Source organism: Triturus cristatus, chromosome 4_1 (assembly GCF_964204655.1).
Source record: "Triturus cristatus chromosome 4_1, aTriCri1.1, whole genome shotgun sequence".
In the NCBI taxonomy this organism is placed as follows: domain Eukaryota; kingdom Metazoa; phylum Chordata; class Amphibia; order Caudata; family Salamandridae; genus Triturus; species Triturus cristatus.
In genome coordinates, this window is record NC_140585.1 from 855,776,724 (window position 1) to 855,789,321 (window position 12,598).

Below are 12,598 nucleotides of genomic sequence, written 5' to 3' on the forward strand. Positions count from 1 at the left end.
TTTGCAGAAAACAGAATAAATCTGGAAAACAAAACAATTGTTTGTTGCTTATGCACACATCAACACAGGATCAGCTGTCTCAAAAGCAACTATTGCAAGATGGATAGTACAAGCTATCCAATTATGTTATGCCAATGCCAAAAAGGAACTAACAATGCAACCAATAGCTTACTCCACTAGAAAGAAAGGAGCAACGCTGGCTTTTATGACCAATGTACCCATTGATTCCATTTGCGCAGCAGCAACATGGGCATCACCACACACCTTTACGAAGCATTATTGTGTGGACAGACAAATAAATAAGGAAGCTCAAATTGGACAGAGGGTGCTACAACACCTGTTTGAAAGGTCTTCCTTTTACCACAGCCTCAGACACAGGAGTAACTGCTACATAATCTGATGCACAGCATGTGAATCCAGAAAAGGATTCACGCTGCAAAACGAAATGGTTACTTACCAGTAGGAGTAGTTTTGCAGCTTGAAGAATTTTCTGGATTCACATGCGACCCATCCGGCCTCCCCTATAAGGAAAACAAACAGGTGGGGAAGCAAAGGACTACATCAGTATTTATCAAAACCATCTCAAGGATTACAGACCATAAGAAAAACAGAAAAAGAGAGTCCGAAGATGGCAACCACGCACGTCGACCTCCAGGATACTGTCTGACGTCACACAGGGTATGTACCTGGCACTAAATGGTGGTCGACAGCAACCAAAACAAGGAAGAAAAAAAAAGGAAAGACCATTCCAGATCCAACCACTAGATGGCGGAATGATGCACAGCATGTGAATCCATAAAAGGATTCACTCTGCAAAACCACTTGGTGCCCATGCAAACAGTTAATCGTTGCAGAGCATTTTAGGGGAGCTGACCGATATGCAGAGGTTTTCTAGTTGGCTTTGCAAATTTCTTAGCACAAAATGCATCCAAGCATCCATTTTTTAGAGATGAGGGTGCATTTTGCGCTAAGAAAACAGTGCCAAATGCCCACTCTGCCTAGTTGCGGAATTCCACAACCCCAACAAATTTTTTATGCAATTCAGCATGATTTCCGCATAATCAAACTCAGTCAATTCCACCCAACCCTACTAAAAAGTCCATGAGGGGGCAAGGACATGAAGGGAACAGTTTTCCTATGATGATGGATGCCCGCAGTGTTCCTTCTACTGCCGATTCGGGAAGAGCGTGGCAGCCTGGGCTGTCTGCAATAACTAGCAGTCCCACTAGCATTGTGGTGAGCGGGGACAACTGCATAGCAGTAAGCAGGGCATTAGCCATACTAGGGTCAGGACACAGCAGTGAGGGGCAACAGCCAGGCCAGTAGGCAAATCTAGTAAGCATCTTGCTCTGGGTTATTAATGTCGGGGGTCTGCCTCCAGCTCTCATGGGGGGGGGGGAGGTGAGTCACAGAGCGAAGCACAGTAGACAATCTGGAAAGGGCACGGTAGCTTGTTGCCCAATTTGGAGCTGGCCAACATGGGCTAGGATAGCCAGTCATGGTTTCTCAAGGAGAGGGCCGTTCTGCAGCAGTTGCACCTGCACCACTCCTAGAGCCAGCGGCATAATCGGTTGTACCCAGTGTGCCCGTTGGCACACAGGCAGAAGGGGCGCAATGTGAGCACAGCAAGCTACGACCAAAGACCTCATCAAGTACTATTTTTCTGCTGCCTAGTATGGAGCTGGGTACGGACCAGTAAGATAGACATCTTTCAACCGAGGTGAAAGTAAAAACAAGCATTGGCATAGCCAATAGGTCTCGCCTTTGGGACCTTCTAAGTGTTTAGCTATGCAACAGTTGCATAACTAAATACTTATAAGGTCCCAAAATCGAGACCTATTGGCTATGCAAAGCGGCCGCGAAAGTCATCGCGATCCGAAAATGAAAGTAATCGCGGTAAAGCGCGAAAATGAAAGTAATGGCGGTAAAGCGCGGCGCGCGCGCCCGCGCACATGCACTGTAGCTCTAGGCTGGCCTGGTAGCACTTTTTGGAGCCCTCTCAATAAGTCTCGCCAGACCAGCGCATGCGCTGGGTCAGGCGAGACCTAAAAATTGAATGGGGCTTTTGTGGAGATATGTGATCTGATTTTAGGCATCTCAGTGAGGGAAGAGGGCAAGTGGTGCAAGTGTTCACACTCAAAAGACTATTCTCACACGCATCGCAGAGTGAAAGGAGATGAAACATTGATAAATTGGGTGAAAGAGTTCACTATTTTTCATGCAGTTATGGTTGAAAAGTTCCCCGAGATGGGTCAGCATTTGTCATGTTACCAGATTAGATAGACTGTGTTCATGACATTTGGGGGGGTTCAGGAAAGGGTATAATCGAATATTTCGGAGAAAGAAAACCACATTCCCCACATTGTTCTGGGATCAAACCGACATCAGTGCATGACTGCGCCATAAGATGCTTACAAAGCCAGAAGCCAATGTGCACCAGACTTTTTGTCCAGCATCAGGATTGCGGTAGGGTGGTGAGAAAAGAGGGGTCTACTGGGCTACGACAAGAAGGACTGTACCAGGCAGCTAGGTTGCTGCAAATTTAAACACAGCTGCTCTGAGGTATGGGCTTCTTTTGATCATGCCATCCCTATGCTACAGAAGTTAGGCCCGGAAAAACTGTTAGCGAAAATATGCTTTTATCTGCTTTTAGGTTATTGCCTGTGCATCCTGAGGATTTCATACTACTTTGATAAATGCATACCACTGGGGTATTTGGTCTCTTGTGCATACTTTAGAAACTAAGTTCCTTCCCCGACTGGGTTGTCAAGGTAGGAGCAGACTATCCATGGGTTCCTCACTATCTGGATGAGTTCTTGTTTCCGGGCCTACCCAAATCACCCTCCAGGAGTTAGTTATATTTCTCAATAGATTGAGTCCTTTTAGCCCAAAGGAAAAACATTTGGTCTGGTCACAAAAGTCATTTTCCTGGGTATAGAGCTGGATTAAGTGATAGGAGTGTCCAAGCTAGGAGAAGGTGACACCGCTCAGAGAGTAATTGAATGTCTGCCTGGGGCTAGAGAAATGACACTCCCAAAAATGCAGGTTTTGGTGGGGTAACAGAATTTTGCTCTGTGCATTAAACCCATGGGGTGCCCATCCTCCAGATCATTAGTGCTAGCAACGTCTGGCATTAAGCAAAAACATCACAAGACTAGGCTTTTTGTAGTAGTTCAACGGTCAGTGGTGTGGCCAGCTGCTTCCAGGTCAAATGTTGATTCAGGTCTTTTCACTGATACGGCTAGGAGTGGGTGGAGTCTGCTTTAGTGAAAAACATAGCCTTCTTGGAGCGGTTACGAATAGTAGTTTTGCTGAAAGTACAGCCTGGCGAGCTTCACAACCAATTAATCCTTTTTAGGTCTCGCAGATCTGCGTTGCAGTGCGCATGCGCTGCTCGCTCTGCGAGGCTTTTTGTAATTGAGGAGATTTCAGAAGTGGGGTTGAAGCCCCATCATTCTCATTGGCTGGCGTCATCTTTTATGCTAAACAGTGGCCTCCGATTGAAAATGAGGCTTCTTTGTTACCGCCCTGTCTCCTTTTTAGGTGGCTGTATTGTTTGTTTGCGGCGTTACACTGTCCTCTATGTAGGCGTAAGCACCATTTTGTTTCATTCGCACACTGCTCAGCAGCAGCACAGCTTCCCACATCGATGGCCAGACACGCACACTTATTAGCGAAGTTACAGTTTCTTAAACATTGCAGCAGTCTCAGCAGTAATGGTATTGTTTTGTAGCTTACTGGCCGGAGGTGCGCTCACTGTTATAATTAGCATTTCAGCTGCACACTGCTCGGCAGTGGCGCTGCTTCCAACACCATGCATATTTACACACCTCTTACACATTTTCAATTATAGGAATAACAAGCATTTGAAATGCAATAGGTCTCGCATTTACGCGAGTTTGAGCTAATGGCATTGTAAATAACAAAGCCTTTTATTTTAGATTTTTAAAACATAAATAAAACGCATTGTCATTTACAATGCCAATGGCTTAAACTCTCGTAAATGCAAGACCTATTGCATTGCAAATGCTTGTTATCCATAACAGATAGTAGCAGTGCACCCCAGAATTCTAAAGAATGTTTAAGGACTGGTAATGACACGGTCCTACCCATAAGGGCAGCATATGTACCCTCTGGTCAATGTCCAAGACAACTGTCTGACAATGTAGGCAGAGCACAGACAGCAAGCCCTTGGATACTGTTGCCAGACTAGAGACTGAAATAGACTACTATTTGTGAAAAATCGCTCTGTAACTACAAGGTGACAGTTTCTCATTACATTGTGACTATCGAAAAAGAGCACTGATCCCTTTTAGCTTCATCAGTCCTCACGTAAGGCAGCGTTTATGACGAACAAGAATGAATAGCAATCCAGAGGAAATTTAAAAAAGAGAACTTAAAAAGAGAGTGAATGGCGTTCCTAAATGCAACTCCTTAACAGGGATCTTCGCATATCATCATCTTTGTTTAATTAAATTTCTGTAACGTCCAAAAGCGTCATTCATTTTAGCAGGGCTTGAAAATATTCCGCTTTTATGTTCCTAGTCGCCTGCAATTCCCTCATACTACTCAGCGTCCCAGTCAACGACCTACAAATGGGAGGGGAGCCATGGCACAAGCGTTACAGTGCTTGGGACAAACAAAGTAAGCAGTGCGTTGCAGTGGGTGTTTATTGATTTACAACAAACGAACATTTATTGCTGTCTGGGAGTGGGAAGGGGCGGAACACTAACGTCAGCCGGCTCCAGAGTGGGACAGATAGGCATGGAGGGGGGTCAATAAAAAGCATTTGGAAGCTCTTCGAAGGGGAAGTGCTTCACTTGAGTGACTGAAGCTCACATACAGATGCCCGACATGTCACTCCACAATTTGCTACGGTCCAAGTCTCAAGAGAATTCCTCGAAACCGCTGCAAGTTTATTCTGGCCGAAAATGGAGACTGGAACCTTAGGATGCAGAGTCGACACCTTCTGGAGCAGCAGCACTGAATCACTCAAAGCAAGGGACCCGCTATAAACAAATGCCTCTGTAGTGTGGAAGTAGTAAACAAAGGTACATTAAAGCAGTCCCGATATTAAAATGGGCTATTTTTGGACGAATGTGCACAGGGATTTACTCACAGTGAAGGGACCCAGTACCATACGGTATGCTATGGTGGTGCATGGAGTAAAATGTAATACCAGTTTAACAGACGAATGGGAAGACCACTTACCAAAAGTCTTTCTGTACTGATAGATTGTTTTATTTCTATATTTTTAAAAAATTAGTGAGCTAACAGCTGAAGTTGTCTCTATGCCAGACATGCACGCGAAGGCCAGCAGCATGCGCAAAACAAAACAAAAACCCGCACGAGCGTGTGGTCCAAGTTCGAAGTCCTTACTAGAAGCCTGACAGAGCAGCGCATGCGCGATGGCTCAGGCGAGACCTAAAAACCATTCTCCTTTACAATACAATTCTCATTACCAATAGCAGAAGTGCTTGTTTTTTTTATTTTAATAGGGTCTCCAATACCCTTGCTTTCACTACCATGCTGTATCCTCCCCGGCACTTTGTTTAAGCACTGTGCTTGAATTTGCAGCGCGCCCACACAGCACTAGAGGGATGACGGGTGCTACTTGCATGCCATATTAGCCAACAACCCCCTCTCCCCCCCGCACTCGTGGGACAATGGCGTGCGTTATGTATATAACATTTTTATACTTCTATAAATTAGGAGTAGTTCTAGCATTTGTGCGCAGGGATCTCGTTTTTTTCGTGAGTACGAGCCTTCCTTCTTTGTATGCGCCGGCAGCAGTGCCAATTGTGTTTCATACTAGGACTACCATGGCCGCCATATTCAAATGTTTCTGTGTGTTCGCGTCTGCAGGGACATAATCACTCGCCACTCTCTGGGCTGGGCTTATATCAACTTTCAGTGCCCAGCAGACGTTAAGTGCCACGCTTTTATCACAAATGTCTTGTTTTCATTCTGTCTTGTCCTGGTGGTTCGATCTAGAAATTCGCCTCTTTCCTGTCATTGACACTAAAGTGAAATTTTAGCCCAATTTCGATCCTTGGGTGAACCAGAAGAAACGGCGGGATTCGCACAAATAAAGCTTTGTTAAAATGTTTCACTAAACCTGGTCTAGTTATCCACAGTGACGGGGGGGGGTCTCGGTGTGGAAGAATGGTGACTGGGGGGAGGAGGGGGTTGCCTGGGAAGCACTCACTCTCAGGGTTTTACTAACCGGAAACACAATGGCCATGTTTTCTGTTACTTTGAACTTGTATTTCTTCCCAGTTAGCACAGGTTGCACCCTACATCTGCCTACGCCCCCCCACCATGGCGGGTGATGCACCAGTCGGCAGCAGGGAGCCGTCACTTCACACACCTGCCGGCACCACTGGTGATCACATATTGCTTGTGTCACGAGGTGCGTTTATATAGCGCCCCCACCGTTTCCAGCTGCCCTTTAGCGCTTTCGGAGTTTGTGGGTGTAGTGAGGGGCCGGGCACAGCGGAGGGGCTGCTTTGGGGTTAGATCTTGTGCCCCACCGGTTTCTACAGGACAATAACTTGATTTTTATACAGGACTTAACAGCTCCCTCTAGGCGCTGTAAATGTTTTCCAGACTATTGTATGAGATCAATATTGTGTCCTAAATTATTAATTGAAAATAGAAAATCTACACTGAATGGGAAGATATTTGTGTACACTTTATCTAGGACAGTGTGTGTCATGCGATATTTCTGTATACAATATTCTGGTAAACGACTGCTTCTGTACAGCGCTTACTGCAAAGTGTCTGGCTGCATAGTGCCTTCAGAATCTGGGTGCCCTCTGCGGGTCTGTGGTCCTAGTTCACTGGAGGGAAGGTGGTTGGTTTATTTTTATTTTATTGTTCCCCCACCCTCCCTCCCTCCCGCTTACGCCGCAGGGGCCTGCATTACGCCCCTGCCATGGACATAGGGACATGGGGGACCTTTTGCTGGTCCTATATCTGCCAGCCATATTACACAAGCATTTGCAGTGCAATAGGTCTCGCATTTGCGAAATTTTAAGCTATTGGCATTGTAAATGACAATGCCTTTTATTTATCTGTTTTCAAAACAAACACATAGATAAAAGGTTTGTCATTTACAATGCCAGTAGCTCAAAGTCTTGCAAATGCGAGACCTATTGCATTGCAAATGCCGGTTTTGGTTAGCTGCAAGATGGTGCTCAGACTGCCCAAGGAGCAGATATTGCTAGGTTTAAAGAACGAATAGTTTCTTACCTGTCGGTGTAGTTTTGCAGCTTGAAGATCTTTCTGGATTCACTATGCTGTGCATTATTCCGCGATCTTGTGGTTGGGTCCGGATTCGTAGTCTTTTCTTTGTTTTTTTTTTTTGTTTTTTTGTAGCCCAGGTGGGCGTCGACGTACACCATTTGGTGCACCTCCCGTGACGTCGTCGTGCTTCCTGCGGAAGTCCCACCTTTGGGGCGCCATCTTCGGGTTCTTTTTTCCTTTCCTCTTTTTTTTTTTTTTTTTTTTAACCCTAGGCGATTGATTAATCCTTCTTGTCCCTTTATCTGTATGTTTGTATTTCTTTGATCTTTTCCATTTTACCCCCTCTTCCTCCAGCCTCATCTTCCTGGCGGAGGTGGGTGGGTTCGCTAGTGAATCCAGAAAGATCTTCAAGCTGCAAAACTACACCGACAGGTAAGAAACTATTCGTTTTGCAGCGTGAATCTTTCTGGATTCACTATGCTGTGCATCGATTTTGTAGCGGTTTTCCTAGTTCTGTGGCGGCTGGGTGGTAGATGAGCGTTGGTCGTTGAAAATGTGCTGAAGCACCTTCTGTCCAACCTGTGCTTCCTTGTTCATCTGAATGTCCACGCAGTAGTGTTTCGTGAACGTGTGCACAGATGCCCAAGTTGCCGCGAGGCATATGTCCTGGATGGGCGTGTTCGCCAGGAAGGCCACGGTGGCCCCTTTCTTCCTTGTGGAGTGAGCCTGCGGCCCCTCCGCTAGCTCCTGTCCAGCCTGTTTGTGGCAGAATTGAATAGTGAGGGCAATCCACCTTGCGATGGTGCCCTTAGTCACTGGTCTACCCATGAAGCTAGTAGCAAAGGACACAAACAGCTGTTTCGACTTCCTGAGTTCCTTGGTTCTCTCAATGTAGTGCATCACCGCTCTTCTGGCATCGAGGGTGTGCAGTGCCTTTTCTGCGTTTGTAGTCGGGTTTTGGAAGAAACTTGGTATCTGGATAGCCTGATTTATGTGGAACGCCGACACTACCTTGGGCATGAAGTGTGGGTCCGTTCTCAGGACTATTCTATCTTTGTGAATCTGAATGTAGGGTTCCTGCAGCGTTAGTGCTTGAAGCTCGCTCACCCTGCGTAGTGAGGTTATGGCCACCAGAAAGGCTGTTTTCATAGTCAACATCTGCAGTGTGGCCTTGTGAATGGGTTCAAACGGTGCCTTCATGAGCTCCGTCAGGACCACATTCAGATTCCATGCCGGCGGCGGCAACCTTTTCGGGGGGGCCATCCTTTTGGCTCCTTCCATGAATCTCCTCACCACCTGCGAGCTGAAGAAACTTCCACCTTTTTCACCTCTGGTGTAGGCCACGATGGCCGCTAGGTGTACCCTTAGTGAGCTCGAGCAGAGGTTACTCTTTAGAAGGTGTGTGAGGTACCTCAGTACTGTTGAGTCTCTTGTCATTCTGTCTTGCAGGCCCTTTTTCCGGCACCACACAGTGAACCTCTTCCATTTTGCGCTGTAGCATTTTCGTGTAGTTGGTTTCCTCGCCTCCCGTAGCACTCGCATCGTGCTCGGCGGTAATCTTAGGTGTGCGAACTCTAGGTCTTCAGGAGCCATGCCGCCAGGTTGAGGGTCTCTGGCTCTGGGTGCAGGACCTCTCCGTTTTGCATTGAGAGCAGGTCCTTCCTCCTCTCGAACCTGTATGGGTCGCCTTGTGCCATTTCTTGAATTTGTGAGAACCATGTCTGCCTCGCCCACTGCGGAGCCACCAGGATCAGGGTCATGTTGCTGGTTCTGCAATTGTCGAGCACTCTGTGCAACAGGGGTATCGGTGGAAAGGCGTAGGCAAATGTCCTCGACCAGCTTATCCATAGGGCATTTCCCTTGGACTGCTGATCTGGTTGCCTGGACGCGAAGCTTTGGCATTTTGCATTGTGGCGTGTTGCAAAAAGGTCTATTGTGGGAGTCCCCCATCTCTGGAAGAGTTTCTCCGTTTCCTGGCCATTGAGCTCCCACTCGTGTGATGCTGAGGTCTGCCTGCTTAGCCAGTCTGCCTCCACATTGTCCTTCCCCGGTAGGTGAATTGCCAGTAGATCTATCCTGAGAGGTATGGCCCATCTCCAAATCTCCTGAGCTAGGGATGAGAGTGGGAACGACTGTGTCCCCCCTTGTTTGTTGATGTAGAACATCGCCGTGGTGTTGTCTGTTTGGACCAACACCCTCTTGTTGAACAGGTGCCTCTGGAATGCCTTCAGGGCTAGCAGGATTGTTTTCAACTCGAGGTAGTTGATATGGCGGACCGCATCTGCTGGGGCCCATAGACCCCTCACTCTGAGGTTGTCCATGTGCGCTCCCCATCCCTTCTGCGATGCGTCCGTGGTAATGGTCACTGTTGGGATTGGTGGTGTCAGGCTTCTCCCTGCTGTTATGTTGTCTCTGTTCCACCAAGTTATCTCCTCCTGCACTGCGTGCGTAACAACCACTAGATCCTCCCAGCTTCCGTTTGCTTGTGACCATTGTTGTTGTAGCCATTCCTGGAATGGTCTCATGTGCAGGCGTACATTCGGCACCAGCTGGATACAGGACGCCATCATCCCCATCATCTTGCTCACAGCCCTCACTGTCAGAGCTCGCCCCTTCTGGTAGAGCTTCGCCTCCTTCAGTAGAGCCTCTGTCCTCCTCTCGCTGGGCACTACTGTACTGTTGCGGGAGTTGATCTTCGCCCCCAGGAAAATCTTCACCTGCTCCGGTTCCATCGATGATTTTCCCCAGTGGATCGAGAATCCCAGATTTGTGAGGGTGTCTGTTACGCGTTTTGCGTGCCTCTCGCACTTTCCGCGTGAGTTTGCCTTGACCAGCCAGTCGTCCAAGTAGGGGTAGACATGTATTCCCTGCCTTCGTAGGTGCGCCGCTACCGCCGACAGGCATTTTGTAAAGACCCTTGGTGCTGATTTTAATCCGAAGGCCAGGGTCGTGAACTGGTAGTGTTCTTGTTCGATGTTGAATCTTAGAAGGCCCTTGTGCCTTCTGTTTATTGGGATGTGAAGATAGGCATCCTTGAGGTCCACGGTGACCATGAAGTCCCCTTCTTTTATCTGTGGCAGAACCTCCTGCAGTGAAGTCATTTTGAACCTTTGCGTTCTGATGAACTTGTTTAGGTAACGGAGGTCTAGTATGGGTCTGAGGTCTCCGTCTACCTTCGGAACCACGAAGTAGTTTGAGTAGACCCCTTTGTTGCGTTCTCTGAACGGCACTGTCTCTATGGCTCCCTTTTGCAGGAGTTTCCGCGTTTCTTCTCTGAGTATTGCCAGTTCTTGGGCCGATCTCAGTCTTCCCCTTGGTTTCCTGTTTGGAGGTCTTTTCTCCAAATCTACGCAGTACCCGTACTGCACAACGTTCCGTATCCACTTGTCTGTGGTTATACGCCGCCACTCCTGAAGGTAGAACCTCAGTCTTCCGCCTACTGGTGTCGTATGCTCGTAGGCTCTTGAATTTTCTCTTCCCCCTGATGACACTTTTTTGCGCCTCACCCTTGGGGTCCTGACGAGGGTAGGCGTCCTCTTGCGTGCGGAGTCACTTCGTCGAGGGCTGTTCGCCCCCTCTCCTCCTTTGGCCACGTCCGTTCCCTCTCCCGCGAAAGGACTGGCCCCGAGGTTGATATTGCCAGTTTTGCTTCTGCTGACCTTGTCCGTGACCTTCACCCTGCTGACTTTGTTGGAACGCCTGGTGCGACGTCCCCTGCTGGCTTCCTCCCCTACCGTAGGGTCTTCTCGAGGGATTTCCTCGCCTCATTCCCCTCAGCTGTAGGGCCCCCATGGACCTCGCCGTCTCGTTTTCTTTTTTCAGCTGGGTGAGCTTGTCGCCCACTGTTGCTCCGAACAGTGTCTCTCCATTGAAGGGGGTGCCAAGGATGTTGTTCTGCACTTCCGGTTTGAATCCCGAGATTCTTATCCATGCATGCCTCCTCTCTGTGACCCCTATGGCCATGAGTCTTGCTGAAGTCTCTGCCCCATCCAACGCCGTCTTTATACAGGAGTTGGCGATGTTTTTGCCTTCATCTATCAGGTGAGAGGCTCTCTGCCGGTATTCTTCGGGGAGGTGCTTTACTAACTCCCCCATCTCATCCCAGTGTTGGTATTGGTGTCTATTGAGGAGTGCATTTGAATTCGCCATGCGCCAGTGCATTGCGGCGTTCCTCTCGACCTTTCTTCCTGTGAGGTCAATCCTCCTGCTCTCCTTATCCGGGGGTGGGCCCGAAGTTGCTGCTACGTTGGCCCTTCTCCTGGCCGTGGAGGCTATGATGGAGTCCGCGGTCACGCTACCCTTGATGTAAGGGGGGTCCAGGGAGGAGTGCTTATATTTCTTCTCTGTCCTGGGCGTGATCGACCGGCAGGTCGCAGGTTCCTTGAAGGCTTCTCTCCCCTGATTCATCACGCTTTGTAGCATGGGGAGGAACTGGCTCCTTGTCTGGATGGGGAGCAGTGTCTCGACGAGAAAATCGGCTTTCGGTTTCTCCTCGTCGAGTTTGACGCCGAAGGCCATTGCTGCGCTCCTGACCACCATATTGTAGGCCCCGATGTCGTCGGGTGGCGAAGGCCTCGAAGGGTACGTGTCCACGGGCTCCTCCGGGTTTTCGGTGTCGAGATCGTGCCATTCGACGTCGTTGCTGGTAGATGCCGCCGATTCGTAGAACGACCGTTGGTCTTCTTCCTCGGCTTCTCCCTCATAATAGGGCTCTTCTTCCTCTTCGAGTTCCCTTGTCAGCCCTTCGGCGTCGAACTCGTCTTCGACCTCCTCGACGTCCGCTGATGGAACCGTTGGAATCTTGAATTCCTTCATTCTGGCGTCGAACTCCTTCTTTCTTTGAAGGATGTTCTCCATTTCGGCCTCGAGCCGCCTCTTCTTTTTCTCCATCTCGGAGATGCTTTCGGCGTCGACCGCGGGTCTTTTCGATGAAACTTGCGTCGACGTCGAACGTTCTTTCTGCGTCGATCGGCCCGTTTCATGGGATGCTTTCGACGACCCTTGCCTTTCGGCGTCTTTCGGCACCAGGGAGTCCTTATCTAAGGATCCGCTCGGCCTCTTGTCCGTGGTTCCCCCTTTGGACGTCGAAGTTTTCGGCGCCGGGGCTCCCTTCGTGGACTTTGACTCAGATTTTCTCGAGTCACCCTCGTGTTGTCGAGGTACTTTCTGTTTTGCGCTCGACGATTCTCTTACCTCGTCTTCTTTTTTCTTGTCGGTCTCTACGACCGTGAAGTTTTCGGCTGTCTCGGCGACGTTGTCCTTGTCGTCTGAGGAGAGGCCCAGAGCGTAGAGCGTCGGGGGCTTCCCCTTGCCATCCATGTTGGCGTTGGCCCTTCTCTGCCGCTCTCTC